The sequence below is a fragment of the Pinus tabuliformis genome, chromosome X (assembly GCF_031772625.1).
Source record: "Pinus tabuliformis cultivar Carrire ecotype Pingquan chromosome X, CPIR1, whole genome shotgun sequence".
Classification (NCBI taxonomy): domain Eukaryota; kingdom Viridiplantae; phylum Streptophyta; class Pinopsida; order Pinales; family Pinaceae; genus Pinus; species Pinus tabuliformis.
Window position 1 is genome coordinate 1,451,266,596 of NC_142308.1, and position 20,013 is coordinate 1,451,286,608.

Sequence of the window (20,013 nt, forward strand, 5' to 3'; positions counted from 1 at the left end):
AAGATAAATATTATATACCAGAAATAATCATGGTTGACCATGGTTGATTTTTATATGAGACAATCCTTGTTACAATGTGACGTTGGACCATGGTTGACCATGGTCGACCATCATTAATTTCCAAATCGAGAGAATCTTTTTCACGATGTGATATTGGACCATGGTTGAACATGATTGGTATTATAAATCTAAGGGAATAATAAACCCTAGTAATTAATACTAAAAATCGAAGGGATTATTAACCTAAGAAAATAATATTAAACCCTAGGAATATGAAGTTATAGATTAATAAACCCATAGGATTGATATTATAAACTCAAGGGATAAGTATTATAAACATAAGGTATATAAACCCTAAGATAAATATTATAAATGTGAAAATAAACATGGTTGACTATGGTTGACCATGGTTGACTTTTATATTGTGACAATCCTTGTTATAGTATGATGTTGGACCATGGTTGACAACACTTAACCATGATTGTTTTTCATATCAAGGCAACTTTGGTCAAAATGTGGCGTTCGACCATGGTTGACCTGATTGACCATGGATGACCATGGTTGACCATGGTTGACTATGATTTACCATGGTTGAACATGATTATCATATTGAGACAATATTTGTCATAATACAATTTTGGACCATGGTTGAAACAATGATTGATTTTCATATTGAGACAATATTTGTCAAAATGTGACATTGCACCAAGGTTGACCAAGGTTGACTATGATTGACCATGGTTGATCATGGTTGACCATCATTATTATATTGAGACAAACTTTGTCATAATGTGACATTGGACCATAGTTGAGACAATGATTGATTTTATTATTAAGATAATCTTCGTCACAATGCAACGTTGGACCATGGTTGACCAAAATTGATTTTATAAAACATGGTTCAATAATATTAAACCTAAGGTGCTAATATTAAAAACCCAAGGTATATAGAAACTAAGATAAGCATTGTTGACTACGGTTGACCAGGGTTGATTTTCATATTGAGACAGTCCTTGTTGCAATTTGATGATGGACCATAGTTGAAAATGCCTAACCATGGTTGATTTTCATATCAAGACAATCTTTGTCACAATGCAATGTTCTACCATGGTTGACCATGGATGGCCATGTTTTACCAAGGTTGACCATGATTATGATATTCAGACGAAATTTGTGATAATATGAAGTTGGACCATGGTTGAGACAACGTTTGATTTTCATATTCAGAGAATCTTTGTCATAATGCAACATTGGACCATGTTTGGCCAAGGTTGACCGTGATTCACCATGGTTTACCATGATTATCATATTGAGACAATCTATGTCCTAATGCGATGTTGGACAATAGTTGAGACAATGATTGATTTTCATATTGAGACAATCTTTGTCACAATGCGACGTTCGTCCAAGGTTGACTAATGTTGACCATGGATGACCATGATTATCATATTGAGACGATCTTTGTCATAATTATACGTTGGACAATAGTTGAGACAATGATTGATTCTCATATTGAGACAATCTTTGTCACAATATGACGTTGGACCATGGTTGACTATCGTTGACCATGATTGACAATGGTTGACCATACTTGATATTATAAATCCATGGGAATAATAAACCCTAGGGATTAATACTAAAAGCCCAAGGGACTATAAACCTAAGAGAATAATACTAAATCCTAGGAATATGAACCCTTAGATTAATAAACCCAAGGGATTGATATTACAAATGTAAGGGGATAATAAATCTAAGGGGTAAAAGTTATAAAACAAAGGTATATACACCATAAGATAAATATTATAAACCCCAAAACAAATATGGTTGACTATGGTTGATTTCCATATTGAGACAATTCTTGTCACAATGTGACACAGGACCATGGTTGACCATGATCTGCCATGAGTGATTTTCATATCGAGACAATCTTGGTCACAATGTGATGTTGGACCATGGTTGATTTTCACATTGAGAAAATTTTTGTCGCAATGTGACATTGGACCATGGTTTAACATGATTATAAACCCATGGTATACAAAGCTTAAGATAAATATTATAAACACTAAAATAAACATGGGTGACCATGGTTGATTTTCATATTGAGACAATCTTTGGCACAATATGACGTTGGACCATGGTTGACCATGATTGATTTTCAAAGTGGGAGAATCTTTGTCACAATTTGACATTGGACGATGGTTGACTGTGATTGGTATTATAAAGCCAAGGGAATACTAAACCCTAGGGATTAATACTAAAAACTCAAGGGATTATAAACCTAAGTGAATAATAATAAACCCTAGGAATATGAACCCTTAGATTAATACAACCAAGGGATTGATATTATAAACCCAAGGGATAAAATTTTCCTACTCTTAATCTCATTTTATTTAGAATTTTTTTTATTGATAATTAAAATAATGTATTCTTTACAAAATATCTATTTAGATTAATAATTGAAAAATATCATATTATAAAATATCAAAATATGTCACTAATTACCAATAACGAAAATAAAACATTTAAAACATTGCATGCTAGTGTTAATATTCAATCCAAATATACTCCCACAATTGGTAAGATCTCAGACAATCCAAATGTACTCTTACAAATGGTAAATATATGTTAACATACATATATTTTTAATTATTAAAAAATTTAAATTTAAAAATACGATTCTGAAATTCTTAAAAGATACACCTCAAACTCAAAAAAAATAAAATTTCATTGAAGTATGTGCTCTCTGTAAACCAAATTTTATATCACTCAAATGCAAGGCCCCATTCATGAAAGAAAGTGATTAAACTCGCATAGATAATCTTCAAGAATATGGACAAATTTTTCATTAAAATATGTGCTTTATATCAGCCAAATGCATAGGCCCACTCAAGAAAGTGAGGGAAACAGAGGAAAATTTGCATCAATAATCATAAAAGGCATATGTGTCATTCAAATATGTGCTCTATGTGAATTAAATGCAAAGACTCACTAAAAGAAAGCAAAATTGACCATGGTTGACCATGATTGATTTTCAAGTCGAGAGAATCTTTGTCATAATTGGACATTGGACCATGGTTGACCATGATTGGTATTATGAAGCCAAAGGAATAATAAACCATAGGGATTAATACCAAGAACCCAAGGGATTATAAACCTAAATGAATAATCCAAAAATTTCTCTTATGCGATTTCTACCGAAAGACTTTTTTTAATATCTATTTATATTAATAATTGAAAAATATCATATTATAAAATATAAAATTATTTCACTAATTACCAATAACGAAAATAAAACATTTAAAACATTGCATGATAGTGTTAATATTCAATCCAAATATACTCCCACAATTGGTAAAGATCCAAATGTACCCTTACAAATGGTAAAGATGTGTTAAAATACATATATTTTTAATTATAAGAAAAAATAAATTTAAAAATAAAATTTTGAAATTCCTAAAAGATACTCTTCAAACTTAAAAAACAAAATTTCATTGAAGTATGTGCCCTATGTCAACCAAATGTTATATCACTCAAATGCAACGCCCCATTCGTGAAAGAATGTGATTAAACTCACATAGATAATCTTCAAGAATACAAAAAAATGTATCATTAAAATATGTGTTTTATATTAGCCAAATGCACGTGCCCACTCAAGAAAGTGAGGGAAACATAAGAAAATTTACATAAATAATCGTAAAAGGCATATGTGTCACTCAAATATGTGCTCTATGTGAATTAAATGCAGAGAATCACTAAAAGAAAGCCATAATTTTTTCACGAATAATAAAAATATGTTATAGTCATAAGTTTTAATGTTTAAAACATTATTGGATCATTAGTTTTACAATTAAAATATCAGTACACTGTCATATTTTAAGTAGTGTTTTTTATTGGATTTGGTTAAATTTTGTTTAGATATTTTTAAAATTATAAATTTGAATTGTGGAAATTTAAAAATTTAAGTGTTTTAAAGAAATTTTAAGCCAGTAATTATCATTAAAATTTGACACTTACAACCTCATCTCCAAGCATGTGTTTTTCGGTAGCGACAACTAACAAAACACAGTAGCCAAACATGGCAGGGAGAATGCATGCAATGGAAATATAAAACCTAGTTTAATATTATGTTATAGAGAAAGCCCTTTTTTTCAAGGTATATAAAATTCAAAGTAGGAATACATATAAAAACACTGAGAGTTAAATAAAGTTGTGACATTCAATGCTATAATTTATGCACAAATAGTAAGTGTGCTTAGTGTCTGCACTTGCATTTCAGTCAAAGATCAATGATTTACGATATCCTGTAAACAGAATCGATTCCCACAATTAATGAATGTCAGCCAACCTTGCAATTTAATCATTGCAAATACAAACCCCATTGAAGCATAACACACTTATGTACACCGCAGAAAAAGCCCTAAAGAACAAAAGAGTGTCAACAGTTGCATATGGAAGACATGAATTGGAAAAAAACACCAGAGGAGCTCACAAGTGCAGATCACCAGGAGCTCCTACAAGCAAATACACCGCTTCAGCTTCACATTAATCTCCCATAATAAATAGATACACTTAGTTAGGGATAGTAAATCAAATCCCTGAATGATCGGAACTGGATGTCCAAGGAAAGCACAATCACAACTACGTAACAATAATTACCTAATCTCCATTACTTCTAACACTCCCCCTTAATGGAGAAAGGGTTCTTAAACACACCTAATATGTCCCTAAACAAATCAAACTTTAGTCTTCCCAGGGGCTTAGTAAATATATCAGCCATATTATCACAAGAATTACAATATTCAACACAAATCTCTTTGGACTACACCTTCTCCCTGAAAAAATGAAATTGAGTGTCTATGTGCTTATTGTTTTCATGAAACACAGGATTGTAGACCAGGTTGATGGAACTTTGATTATCGCAATTGATAACCGTAGCTTCTGTTTGTTCTTCTCCTGCATCTTGGAGAAGTCTACGCAACCAAACTACTTCACATGCTACTGCACACATCGCTTGATATTCTGCTTATACTGAGGATAAGGAAACAATATGTTGCTTCTTGCTACACCAAGAGATGACCCCGGACCCAATGCTGAACGCATAACCTGTGATTGATCTTCTATCATCTAAATTTCCTGCCCAGTCAAAATTTGTATAACCTGTCAAACAAACATCAAATGAGTCAGAATATAAAATATTAAAGTCTAAAGTTCCTTGCATATAGCTCATAACTCCTTTCACTGTAATCCAATGGTTCTCATGAGGTTGAGTCATGAACTAACTCAAAACACTCACTGCATAGGCTAAATCTGGTCTTGTTGTAGTCAAATAGATAAGACTATCAACCAACTGTCTATACAATGTTGCATCTGCATATTTTGAACCATCATCCCCTTGAAGTTTGTTGTTCTACTGTAAAGGTACGAATGCAGCCTTGCACTCATCCATTTTGAATTTGGTTAATAAACTCTTAGCATACTTACCCTGGGACAAGAAAGTTTGGTTTGAATCTCTCCAAAATTCTAGACCCAAACAGTAATGCATTTCTCCAAGGTCCTTCATCTCAAATTTCTGCGATAACTACTGCGTGATTTCTTCAATGAGATTATCTCCACTCCTTGCCATGATAAAATCATCTACATATAAAGAAATCAACACTATTTGTCCCTCATCATTAAACACAATATACAAATTGGGATCATTTTTGCTCCGTTTATAGCCATGCATGAGGAAAAATGAGTCAATTTTTTTGTACCAGGATCTAGGAGCCTTCTTTAAACCATATAAAGATTTCTTTAATCTACATACTAAGTGATCTTCTCCCTTCTTAACAAACCCCTCAGGATGCACTAAGTATACTTCTTCTTTTAAATCATCATTTAAGAAAGAAAATTTAACATCTAATTGATGTATTTTCCAATGATGCTTAGTGGCTAAAGCAATAATCAATCTAATGGTATTAAGTTTTGCAACAGGGGAAAATGTTTCCTCAAAATGAATACCTTCTTTCCGGGAATACCCCTTTGCCACCAACCTTGCTTTATGCTTATCAATAGACCCATCTGCTTTAAATTTCAACTTAAATAACAATTTGCAACCTATGGGTTGTTTACCATTAGGAAGTTTTACTAGATCCCAAGTATTGTTCTTAATAATAGATTCATATTCCTCTTTCATTGCTTCCTTCCATTCAGAACTCTTACTAGCTTCATAAAAATTAGAAGGTTCTGCAATGTTTAACATACCAGTCATGAGCGCACAATCCCTATATCGAGCTGGTAATTGTTTCGGCCTACTAGATCTCCTGAGCAGTGGGGGTTCAATTATTCTTCTGTGTTTTTCTCTTTGTGGAATGAATTCAATTACTTCCTCTTTATCCTGATACTTCTGCTGCTATTGTTGTTGTTGTTGCTGACTAATTCTTGTTTCAATATCCTCATCTGAAAGTAAGGGTACATGCCATTCTTCATTGTTTTGAACAGGATTTCCATCATCAACCTGTTCATGGAATACTACATCTCTACTAACAAACACCTTGTGAGTAGAAGGATCAAACATTTTATAAGCCTTATAGTCACTGCAGTATCCAATGAAGGTACATTTAATGGCCTTTGAGTCTAACTACTTCCTGTTCTCTTTGGGAACATGCGCAAAAGCTTTACAACCAAATATTCTAAGGTGACTTACTATAGAATTGAAGCCAAGCAATGCTTTAAAAGGAGTTCTATAATCAAGACTTTTAGTAGGACTCCTATTCATCAAATACACTACAGTATTGATAGCTTCTGCCCAAAAACCATTACTTAGATTCTTACCTTTCAACATACTACGAGAACACTCCACCAATGTTCTTTTTTTCCTCTCAGCCACTCCATTCTGCTGAGGAATGTAAGGTGTTGTAAATTGTTGATGTATCCCATGCTTGTTGTAGTATTTGATGAAAACCCCTTTCTTGAATTCTCCGCCTTGATCTGATCGAAGAATCTTGATGAACTTTCCTGTCTGCTTCTCAATCATGTTTCTGAATTGCTTGAAATATTCAAAAGCATGACTCTTCTGTTTAAGAAAATATACCCATGTGAATCTTGTACAATCATCAACAAAGATTAAAAAATAGTAGGCCCCACCTAACGATCTTGTCTGCATCGGGCCACATAAGTCAGTGTGTACAAGTTCGAGTATATCCCTCCGTTTCCTATCTTTAATAGCAGGAAATTCATCTCTATGTTGTTTACCGAATGCACATGCTTCACAATCAATATGCAACTTTTTCAAAACAGGAAGACCATCTACCATACCTTTGTTCTGAAACAGAAGGTCACTGAAATTGGTATGCCCAAGTCGCTGATGCCACAAATTTTCAGTAGACATATCCGATGACATCAAGGCTTGCTGTGGCATATTCTTCACATCTAGTTTGTAGAGTCCTCCTATGCGAATACCTGTAGCAGTAGGCTTCATTAGTCCAATAAGTCTTTAATAATACAATGAGATTTAAAGAATTTTACGTTGAGATTCTGATCTATAATCTTTGGTATAGAAATCAGGTTCTTCTTAATACCAGGAACATACCACACATCATAAATATTCATGATCTTTCCATTAGGCAAAGTAAGAAGGACATCTCCATGTCCCTTGATCTCATACCCTCTATTATCTCCAAGGTATACTTTTACTCCAGTGTTCGATTCTTTAAAATTTCTGAACCATTGCTTTTTACCTTTCATATGTGAGGAGGCTCCAAAATCTATGAACCAAATATCTTATTCATCCTCCTCTGAGCTAAAGCAATCTCAGCCTCAGCCATTAACAATCTGATATCCTAATTTTGATCGGCATCTGCATCAGCCAAATGACCTGCATGTCTTGTCTGCTTGTACCTCTCCCCATTTGCCTTTTTCTTATGGAAAAATTTAGCAATATGTCTTATTTTACCACAATAAAAGAATTTAGGAGCAGAGTCATGTTTATGCGAGGTCATACCTTGTGGTTTCCTTTTTCTTGATGCGCTGCCTCTCCTGTGATCAGCCTCTACTTTCCCTTTTGGCTTGAACTTTGTCATCAATTCAAGATCTAGATTTTGAGGTTTGAGAGACAACGCCCTTTCCTCTTCTTGTAGCAAAATCCCAGTGAGCTCTTCAAAGCTTGGAGGCTTTTCTCTTGCATTTAATACAATTATAAACATTTGATAATCATCTATCATGCCGTTCATGGTAATTGTTACTAGATCATCATTTGGCACGGTCTGACCGATATCAGTTAGTTAATCTTTAACTTCCTTTATCTGGGATATGAATGAAGAAACAGACTCATTCTCTTCCATCTTGATTGAGAGAATCTTCTTCTTGAGGTACAAATTTTGACTGGTGTTCCTGATCTCGTACATCTCTTTGAGAATCATCTATATATCATTTTTTGTCTTGCAATCTCGAATGTGATGGATGATGCAATCTTTGACTAATAACTTAAGTAGCACCTTTGCCTTCATCTCCCTTTTCTCCCAGTGTTGAATTGTTGTATTCGATCCACCAGTTGCAGTAGTTGGCTTGACTTCATCACCAGTGGCAATGCCATAGGCATTCTGTCCCTCAAGCAGAGTCTGAAGCTTAAATATCCAATTTGTGTAATTGGAACCATCAAGCTTATTACTCTCATTGAGATAAGCTTCAGCGATTTGATTATTCATCTTGAATGAATAAAATCTTCAACAATTTAACAGCCCTTGAAAAATACCCTGATCACCGAGAATTTCCTCTCAAAAAACAATTGCCCTCTCACTCGATGCTGCCACAGTCACTGAGCTTCTCTTGGTCAATACACTTCCTTTGTGCAAACGGCAAAGCACCCACAGACTCCACACGCTGCCCCTTCAACGTAGCAGCATTGGGAGAACTCCTCTCTGCCTCGCGACCTTCCAAATGTTGCTGCAGCCTACCTTTGTAGCTCTGCTGGCATTACTTTTCGACTCAGGTTCAACACCAATTGCTACCACACAGGATCCTGTGCTTTCCTCCACATAGCCATATGACAGAGCACTTCACCACACAGGTCCAGAGGCACGCATCCACCACACAATCCTCTCACGCAATAACTAGGAGATTTGGCCTCCATGTAGCTACACAGCCAAAAACATGCAGAATTCTACCTCTTTCTCGACGTAGGCCTCCTACATGTTGGTGCGAGCTCCTTTCACTGTGGCAGACTACACAATAGGCAATTTTTTGTTTAATCGCACTTCTCTTCAGCAATTAACCACAAGCCGTCTCAGCTAGCTTTTTCACGTGGCAAAGCTGGGGCAATCTCCCCTTTCTACAGGTAGCCTCCTCAAAAGAAAATGTAGTCCACCATTTTCTACACGGCTTTCAAGCACATGCAGCGTTAAAAAAAATGCAGCGCAATCGTTGCAGCGATTTACCTCGCATCCACGACTTGTCACTAAGGTACACCAAAATTGTACGACAATCCGTCGCCGAGGTACACCAAAATCCTGCGACGATGCAACAAAATAAAAATGAGTGAAGTCCCCAAGAGTGTCGTCGCTGATTACTCTTCAACTCCCCGTGGCGACTTTACGTTCCTGAACTTAGCATACAGGCCTCTCCTTCCTACAGCTTGATGAGCCCCAATTTTTGGTACAATTTGGGCTCATTTGGCCTACTTGCTTTGCTCAAACCATTCATCTTTTATTGCTTATGCATTCATTTCTTGGTTTATTCGTGTTGTTTGTAGGAAGAAGGGTAGGCATTCTATCTACGTGACTAATACATGATGATTTCAGGTTTTTGGCATTAAAAGGGAGCAAAGACCACGAAAAAGGAGACAAGGAGACAGTAAGGTGGCATTGCTGGTTTTTAGGAGAGGATGTCCACAGTCTTGGGGACCTTCCTCGTGATTCCCACCATAGCTCCGAGCTCCAACCAATCTCCCCACCGAGCTTAGAGGCAGCCAACCGTTCTACAGGAACAGCAGTTACAACTGTTCTACAGGATCAGCAGTTTAACCTTCAGTTGGACAGCCGAGCTCCACAAATCAAGGAAACCTGTTGGATTATCATTTTGCATAAATACTGAGGCCGTAGCCTTTGATAGAAGCTTTTTGAACTTTTGCATTACTATTTTAATTTCGAAGTACGAGCTACAACTCGGTGTTGGTTCTTTTTGTAAGCCAGTTTTGGCATGACATCAGATTTTTGGTTATGAATAAAGGCAGGCAGATTTTGATCTCATTCTGAGTTTCTAAGGGAGCTATAGCTCTCAGGTTAGGGCCCAACCTGAGAGCAATAGACCTCCTCTGTGTTGTAATGTTATTTGCCTTTCGTTCCAGCACTTCGTTTCTTTACTTTGACATGCAATTTGAATTTACAGTCTACTGATTTAGTTTTTATGAGATTGAATAGGATTAGTTTATGGTGAATTTGCTTCCAGTTGCTTAGGTTAGAAGAGGATAGTTGTAATCCATTGGATCTCCAGAAAAGGTTGAAAGGACCTCACTGCCATCTCTGTTAGGGATTGGGGTGCAGTCTGAACCAACCACCAAAAAAACGCAGTCTTTTCACGTTCATGCAAGCTGCAACACAGTTACCTTAATCGTAGATCCATCCATGCACTTTGGTCTTGAACCATACTTCTACATTTTCCATTCCATGCATGGTTTCTTTTCTCGGTTTTACATTGCTGTTCATAGATTTAATGGCACAGGTATCATAGGTTAATAAATTCTCGTTTTTGGTGCAAGACATAAGTCATTTGTTTCATTTACACTGCTCCATATCATTCCACTTCCTTCCTCTTCTTCTTGACCTCTCCTCAAGCCCTACTCGGCCTCTGTCCAGCTCGTTTACCCTCCAACTCATCCATTGCCACGTAGCTTCATCTTTTTGACCTTTCGTTGCTGCCATCCTTCTATTCACCAACCAACTTCGTGCACTCATTCTCTATCCTATTTCTCTGCCCCTGAGCCATCACAAGTTCCATCTCCACCTCACCTATCCACCCAAACCATTCCATCCCTTCACCATCACCCAAAACTTCCACTTACAGCACATCCTGTAGAAGTTAGCAGACTTCCTGTAGAATTCCTTAGTTTCCTGTAGGATCCCCTGCAGACATCCTGTAGAAGCCTGCAAACTTGGTTGCCGAGCATCCGAATGTTTTAGACCTCTGTGGACTAATGCTAGGGACCCTCTGGGACCTCTCCTAGCCATCCTGACCTTTCCCAATCTTTCTCTCCCTTCGCACCACCTCTGCACAGCCAAACCCTAATAAGAGACAAATTCATAATCACTCTATCACTTAAGCAAAAATACAAAAACAATGTTCTCCTTCATAGAAGTAGTTTGAATTCATGCATTTCACATCATTAGAAGTAATGGCATCCTTTTTAGACAGTTGCACTCTCACTATTGCATCATAGAGGTTAAACTAGTCAGATTAGGGTTTACTAGGGTTTCCATGCTTTGGTTGGCTTTCAGTTCATTTTTGCAAAGTAGATCAATTTCCCTTGAGATAGCCTTCGTCCATCATTTAGCAAGCTTCTTCTGAGAGCATATAGAAGTTGGCTTGAGCCCTAGCGGACTTGTGCCAGCTGACCAAGTGACAGCTGCGACAAGAGCTAGTACTTGTGCATACAGCACCGTCGCTTCCAAGTTTGTACGAACTACCGGGTTGATAAAATTAGAGATAGGGAGCCCCAGGAGTTGTAGCATTATTGCTACAATACTGGAGGCCACCATCTTTTTGGTGCCGTTGCCGGGGAAGCGTCAGAGTATTAGTAATTGTTGCTTTTCTTCTATTTTCTTACTCTTGCGTTCTGCTAAGTAGTTTATTTCATTTCCATTCTGCAAAAGTAGCATAGACATTTCCTGCTTTCATAGATTAGCATTTCCTGCTTTCATAGATTAGCATTTCCATTCTTGCAATTTCATTTGAGCAAAGTAGATTAGTTCTTTCCTGCTTTCAGTTTAATTCTGCATCTTTCATAGTTAGTTGTAGATCAATCTGTTTCAGTTTTGCAGGTACCAAAGGAAAAAAGCAAAAACAATCAAAAGAAAAAGGAAGTCTTTTCCATTTCATGCCTCGTAGGAACTGAGATAGATCAGGCAAATTCCTACCAAACATCCCCACCACATCACTGAGTCACCCTTCTCTCTTCTTTGGTGACAGTGACCCAGAAGAACCTATAAGTGAACATCCAGAGATATACAAAGATCCTATAGTAGAAGAAGAGTTAGAGACCACTCCATCTGAAGCTATGGCTGACAATAGAAGAGAAGATGAGAGAATAGAAGGTGCCTTCCCCATCCGAGAGACCAATGGAGAAATGAAAATGAAGAACATTAGCCCCTCCGCCTTACCTCACTTCCATGGACTGACTACTAAAGTACCTGATACCTTCCTGTTTGAGTTTGCTGTCCTCTGTAGAACCTATGACTATACTGAAGATGAGCAAAAGCTGAAACTCTTCCCTTCAACTCTTAAGGATGCAGCATTACGCTGGTTCATGGGCTTACCTGGGAATAGTTTCACCACTTGGGCTCAGATGCAGCAAGCTTTCAATACCAAGTACAGGGATTATTGTAGGTCTAAGGAAACCAAGGGAGAAATCTTTAGGATGACCATGGGAAATGATGAGTCCTTAGAGGATTATGAGGAGAGGTTCCAACTAAGCTATAAGTGGGCCAGGTGCACACTTGACCCTGAATCCCTCAAGTTGGTCCTGCTCCGAGGAGTCCCTGAAGACCTCTTAGATACCCTTCACATGTTAGCTGGGGGGGACATTTACCAATTGCCTTATGAGGACATCAAGACTGTGTTTAGAAACCACTCCAGGGCAGCTAGGAAACGAGGTAGAGGAAACCTCCTCTCAACTAATGTCCCTTTCTCCAAACATGAGCTTGCAAATCAATTAGAAGATCTTAAGAGTGAGGTGAGACAGACCATTGCCATGCAATTGGACACATTCAGAATCCAGCAGAAGAAAGAAGAAGCTGAGAGAGCCTTGGCTGTCTTCTGCCCTAGGTGCACAAGGAGACACCCTAAGAACGAATGCCCATTGCATTCGGTTGAAGTATGTTTCGTTTGTGAGGAGGACCATCCCACAAATCAGTGTCCAACCTTACCTGGGTTTAAAGCCATGTACCAAGGGACAGAAGCTCCCACTGAACCTCTCTATTACCTCAACCAAAGGAGGCCACAAGGATCTAGACCTTATCAGCAGGGGATGCAAGGGGCACCTCAAGCTTATTACAGCCCCAACCAATCAACTCCTATGCCCTCCTGGGGTCCCCCTGCTCATCCTTCCTGGTCCATGCCTCCTCCATGGTCTTATCCGCCTTAGTACCCCACTCAACCTACTTCTCATTCATATCATTCACAGGCCCAGCCACAGCCTCAATGGAATGCACCTCAATCGGGGTGGAGGCCCCAGTACAACACTCCTCCCGCCATCTTGCCTCCACCTCCAGTTCAACCTCAGCCATTACCTCCTGCTCCTCCAAGGCAACCTCAAATGCCTGCTCAACCGAACCCGAACCCCAACAACAGACAGGCCCAACAGGTATACACTGGGGAAACCTCATGCCCTACCTATGCTGTGGAGATCCAGGAGATCAATCTTCGATCTGGAAAGACTCTACCAGATCGCCAACCTCCTCCCCCAGAGGATGAGGAAGATAAACAGGAAAGTGAACCAAAGGATATTCCACCCTTTCCTGAGAGACTAACAGCCACCACACAACCCAACCCAGAGGAGGATGAGCTTCTGGGCGAGCTCAAGCAGTTGTGTGTAAAAATACCACTTCTCCAAGCCATCAAGGATGTGCCAATATACAACAAACTGGTTAAGGAAAAGTGCTTCAAACACCCAGGCAGGCGGAAGAAAGATGCTTCAACCATTAATGTCATAGGACAATTGTCTGACCTGATGCTAGGACAAGTCATCTGCCCAAAGTACCTAGATCCTGGAAGTCCTGTAGTAGATGTCCACATCAATGGCACCATCATACCTCACACCTTGATTGATCCGGGGGCTGCCATTAATGTGATGACCAGGGATACCATGCTCAAACTCAATCTTCAGGGTTCCTTGAGGAAGACCTCGACAGTACTGCAATTAGCAGATCGCTCCACCGTAACTCCCGAAGGGATTGTGGAGGATGTCTTGGTCTCTATTGACTCTTGGCAATACCCTGCAGACTTCCTGGTTCTGCAACCAAAGGCAAAGCTTACTGGATATCCTCTCATTTTTGGAAGGCCTTGGTTAGCTACTGCAGATGCTTACATAAGTTGTCGTGCAGGAAACATGACCATCAAAAATGGTCCCATGTCCAAGCAGCTAGTCCTATACCCTCCTGCCCAACCCTCCTTAGAGCATGACTTACCACTCTGGTTGGAAGAAGGAGAGGAAGACGAGGTGTACTCAACACCTCTGTGCACCTTAGATACCACTAGAAGAGACCCCCCAACCGAGGATGACTTGATCGAGACCTTGATCCAGAATCCACCTTCCAGTGCACTACCCTTAGAGAAATTGGTGGAGGATGCCCAAGCTAGCACCTTAGTGGATCTTTGTACAACCAACCCTGTTACTCCCAGAGTCAAGAATGTGGAGTTCGGCCCTGAGAAAGCATTGAAGATCAGCTCCTCCCTATCTCCTTCCCAGGAAAAGGAGCTGTGTAGTCTGTTGGCCAACCACCTAGATGCTTTTGCTTGGAGCTATAAGGAAATGAAAGGAGTCCATCCTTCGGTCTGTACCCATCATATATACATCAAAGAGGATTGTAAACCGGTTAGGCAACCCCAGAGGAGAATGAATCCGGCTCTTAAGGACATTGTCAAAGAAGAATTGCAAAAACTGTTGGATGCAGGATTCATCTACCCCATCTCAGATAGTGAATGGGTGTCCCCTCTGGTGTTGGTTCCCAAGAAAAATGGGAAATGGAGAATCTGTGTGGACTACCGAGAACTGAACAAACCTACCAAGAAAGACCATTTCCCTCTACCTTTCATAGACCAAGTGTTGGATGGACTGGTAGGAAAGAAGTTCTTCTCTTTCCTGGATGGGTTTAGCGGGTACAACCAAATCCAAATCAGCCCGGAAGACCAAGATAAGACCACCTTCACTTGTCCTTGGGGTACCTTTGCCTACCGAGTTCTTCCCTTTGGGCTGTGCAATGCTCCTGCTACCTTCCAGAGAGCTGTTTTGAGCATCTTCTCGGAGCTGGTCCATGATGCAGTGGAAATCTATATGGATGACTTTACTCCTTATGGGGCCAACTTCCAGGAAGCATTGTCCAATCTGGGAAAAGTCCTAACCAAATGCATTGAGATGAACTTGTCCCTTAGCCCTGAAAAATGTGAATTCCTAATGACTGAAGGGACCGTGCTAGGCCATACCATTTCTTGCCAAGGGTTGCAGGTGGATCCTAACAAAATTGCTCTCATCAAGAGGGTTCCACCTCCTCAAAAGGTAAGGGATGTCCGGAGTTTCTTGGGATTAGCAGGATATTACCAGAGATTCATTAAAGATTTCAGCAAGCTAGCCTCGCCATTATTTGGCCTGTTGGCAAAAGATGTGGAGTTTAAATGGACTGACGATTATCAGAGGGCTTTAAATGAATTGAAGGACAAGTTGGTGTCAGCCCCAATCCTGAGAGGTCCAAACTGGGCCCTACCTTTCCACATCCACACTGATGCCTCGAACAAAGCCATAGGTGCAGCTTTAGGACAGGTTGAGCAAAAACTTCCATATGCCATTTACTTTGTTAGCAAAAACTTGTCCAAAGCTGAGCTGAATTACACTGTAACCGAGAAAGAATTCTTGGCTGTGGTCCATGCACTGAACAAGTTCCGACATTATATTACTGGTTACCAGACCTTTGTACATATAGACCCTGCTGCAATTAGATATTTAATGAATAAACCAGATGTGAATGCTCGTATTATTAGATGGTTACTTTTATTGCAGCAGTTTGATTTGACTATTGTTGAAAAACCAGGTAGAGAAAATGTTGTTGCTGACTTTTTATCTAGATTGGATTTGTCTACAGATGAGGATGGAACAGTGGATGACCAGATGCCCGATGAACATCTGTTTGCTATTTCAGTACTCTCTCCATGGTTTTCTGATATAGCAAACTACCTTGTTTCAGCACAGTTCGCTCCGCACCTATCTTCCAGAGAGAAGAGCAGAATCATCAGAAAAAGTGCCTCATTTACTTGGATCGGGGGCAATCTGTTCAAGCTTGGCCCCGATCAGATCTTAAGGCGTTGTGTAAGGGAGGAGGAAGTCTTTGATATCCTCCTCACTTATCATGATGGGCCTTGTGGAGGACATTTTGCAGCAAAGAGAACTGCCTTCAAGATCCTGCAGGCAGGCTACTATTGGCCCACACTTCATCAAGATGTCAGAAGATATGTCAGCCAGTGTGACCAATGCCAAAGAATGGGGAAACCAACCCAAATGGATGAGATGCCTCTCCAACCTCAAGTGACTCTTGAGCCATTTGAGAAGTGGGGCATGGACTTTGTGGGCCCAATCAACCCTTCTTCGAGGCAAAGGTCTTACATCATTGTGTGTACTGACTATTTGACAAAGTGGGCAGAGACTAAAGCAATCAAAGCAGCAACAGAAGAAAAGGTGGCCGAGTTCCTAAGAGAAAACATCTTCTATAAGTTTGGCTATCCAAGAGAGCTCGTCACCGATCAAGGGAGCCAGTTCACATCCAACCTGGTTGAAGATCTACTAGCTCATCACAAGATCAAGCATAGGACTTCCACCCCTTATCACCCTCAAGCAAATGGGCAGGTGGAAGTCACCAATAGAGCATTAGAAGGGATCTTGACTAAGGTGGTGAGCAGCAGCAGAAAGGACTGGGCAGATCGCCTAGTTGAAGCCACATGGGCTTACAACACCACTTGGAAGACCACCACCGGCTTCACACCTTATGAGCTGGTCTATGGGAAGAAAGCTTTGCTGTCCATTGAGTTTGAATACAACACTTTGAGGATGGCAGCTCAGCTGGACCTAGATCTCAGCCATGCACAACAAGAAAGGCTATTGCAGCTGAATGGCCTGGATGAGCACCGAATGCAGGCCCTCCTTCACTCAGAAGTGGTTCAACTTCAGAGAAAGGTGTGGCATGACCAACATCTCCATGACAAGCAATTTCAGCCGGGAGATTGGGCTTTGTTGTATGACTCCAGATACAAGGATTTCAAGGGGAAGCTGAGAACCAGATGGCTAGGACCATATTCAGTGGAAAAATGTCATGACAATGGATCTGTGCTTATTAGGACCATTGATGAGGAAGCCATCCCCATGCTTGTCAATGGGCATCGATTGAAGATCTACAGAAGCCTCCCTCAAGACAAGAGTTCATCAAAACTATGGAGAAGGCAGTGTTGGTCATAGAGAAGGGTTCTGCCTCTGCTTTGGGCATACCCTGAAGAATCTGAAAAAAAAAAAAAAAAAAAAAAAAAAAAAAAAGGAGAAAAATAATAATAAAAGATCCTTGGGTGAAAACCTTTCTGAGGCGCCCAAGGCAGGTGGTAGGGATGAAAACCTCATTGAGGCGCCCCTATTGTCTTTCAAAAAAAAGAAGGAAAAGGTTTGAAAAAGATCCTTGAGTGAAAACCTCTCTGAGGCGCTCAGGGCAGATGGCACGGGTGAAAACCTCTTTGAGGCGCCCCTGTTATCTTTCAAAAAAAAAGAGAAAAAAGAAAAAAGAATAAGCAAAATATGGTAAAATTGCATGCAGGTTGCAGATGTTCTATGGAGGAGAGGAAGCCTCTCAACTCAAAGCCAAGGGTCCTTATCATGCTGTCAAGGGACCTCACCAGCACCTCCTCCAAGGATACCCATGTTTTTTCAAAGTATGTGCAATTTTATCATGGTTTGAATCTTCTACAGGAAGATGCAGTCTTTCTACAGGAAGACGCGGATTTTCTACAGGAAAGTGCAGACTTTCTACAGAAAGCCCGAACTTTCTACAGGAAGCTCTGTGTTCTACAGGAAACTTCCTGTAGAAGTTTGGGATGGCCCAGAATTCATTTTAAAAGGAGATCTAGCGACTAAGGATCGGTTTGGACGCATGCAAGCCTCTGTTGGCACCCTTGCACATTGCTGTTACCTTGCTCCACCATCCTTGTCGACATGCAACCAAGTTCCCTGCACCAGCAAAGCAGATCGATGAGTTCTCGCGGGAAAAGCCATTTTCAAAGATAAACAAGTGCTAAGATCTCATACCACAGGCATCAGAAGCTCCGGGAGCGTGATCGAAACGCCAGATCCTTCGTCGTGCAGCATGCACCCAAGGATGAAGAACTGTTACGAGACACCCCGCGGGAATCCTGTAACAGTTAAACCTGCTAGAGTGGATACCATTCATAGCACCGCCATCTGCAATGAAACGCGGGCGCATGCAACCAAAGCATCCACTCCATCGTCGGCAGCCTGTAACCATGAGCCTTTGGGTTTGTGTAAGTTCACATGCAGCAGGTAGATCCACTCACCATCGTCCAAAAACTAGAAAAATCGTGTGCAGCCACGCAGGTAAGTGTCTCGACCCTTCCTTCCATCAAATCGCATGAATTTTACTTTGAATTGTTTGCACAGTGTAAAAGTGAATGGTTGAGCGGCCGTATGGCCAGTCGACTGGCCACGTCGGCTAGTTATGGTATAGTTGGATGTTTGGGTGGCGGCCACGACAAAGAGAATGAGCAGCACGCACGTGAGAACACTCCCGTCGGAAGCAATGAGTTTAACAGAAAGAGGCGGCGGCAGATCTGTGGGAATGGATGCGGCAGCAAGTGAATACGCAGGCGAATGATGGATGACGTCGCCCAACGGTCCGGCGGGGACACCTCACCCCCCGCGCCACGGATTGCGCCGATTCAAAATCTAATCGGCTAGATTGTGCGCATACATTTATCAACCACCACTCCAAACTCGAGTGGCTATTCTGATCTCTTCTGCACTTTGATACGCCGAGCTTTTGGCTACCAGAACGCCAGTGAAGCACACCTCGAGCGCAGGCCAACTACAGTCCTCCCCGAAATTTGCACACTGCTCCTACAGGAACACAGTTTCTACAGGAACGCAGTCTCTACAGGGACGCAGCTCTACAGGAAGGCGGGTTCCCCACGTAAAAAAGGTGACAGAAAAAGGTAACCCTGAAACTCTTCATGCAATTGGTTTTCAAAGGTGGCAGGATCATCGTCCATAGTCTGGTCATAAAGATATCGGTGAGATTGTTGTTTGTTGTGCCTATACTGTCGTTCTACAGGATGTCAGTGTAATTAGACTGTGTTGAGATCTGCAGGGATAAATTTTGTGGATTATGTGCATGCTCTGTCTCAATAGACCAAATCTCTTTCGCATTTGCCACCTTTAGTTAAAACAACCGTGTTCATCATGCCGGGTGGGTTTATTAGACGAGAACCCACTGATTCAGCCAAATTAAGGGAAAACCAGGAAGTGGTAGAGCTCTTCACACGAGCACAATGGATGTATTTTTGTGATAAGCTGCAGGGTTACGATGATGAAGTGGCCGAAGAATTCTTGCAGGCTCTGAGGCCGAAATCCCAGACACTGGCCACAGTGAACTTCAGAGGTCTAAGCCTCAAGCTCACCCTGCAACATATCAGTCAGATCATTGAACTTCCGATGGGTTTGCCATGGGATAAGGAAGAAAGAAAGTTGAGCCAGCAAGCCAAGAAGGAATTTTTTCCACCTGAGGAGGAATTCTCAGAGGACAAAAATGGGGTGCGAAGAACGAGTCTGTTGCCACCATGGAATGAAGTCAGTTTGCAAATCATGAAATATATAACTTGTGAAGGCCGTTTTAGCATCATGTATGCATATCACTTTCGGTTGCTCACTGAATTGAGGCACCGGAATGATCTTCCTGTAGAACAAAAACTGAGCATCCCTTATTTCCTATTGCACTCTCTAATGGAGTGTGCCACAAAGCTGAAAGAGGGCATACCGGATCAGATAGCCCACCATGGGCTGATAAA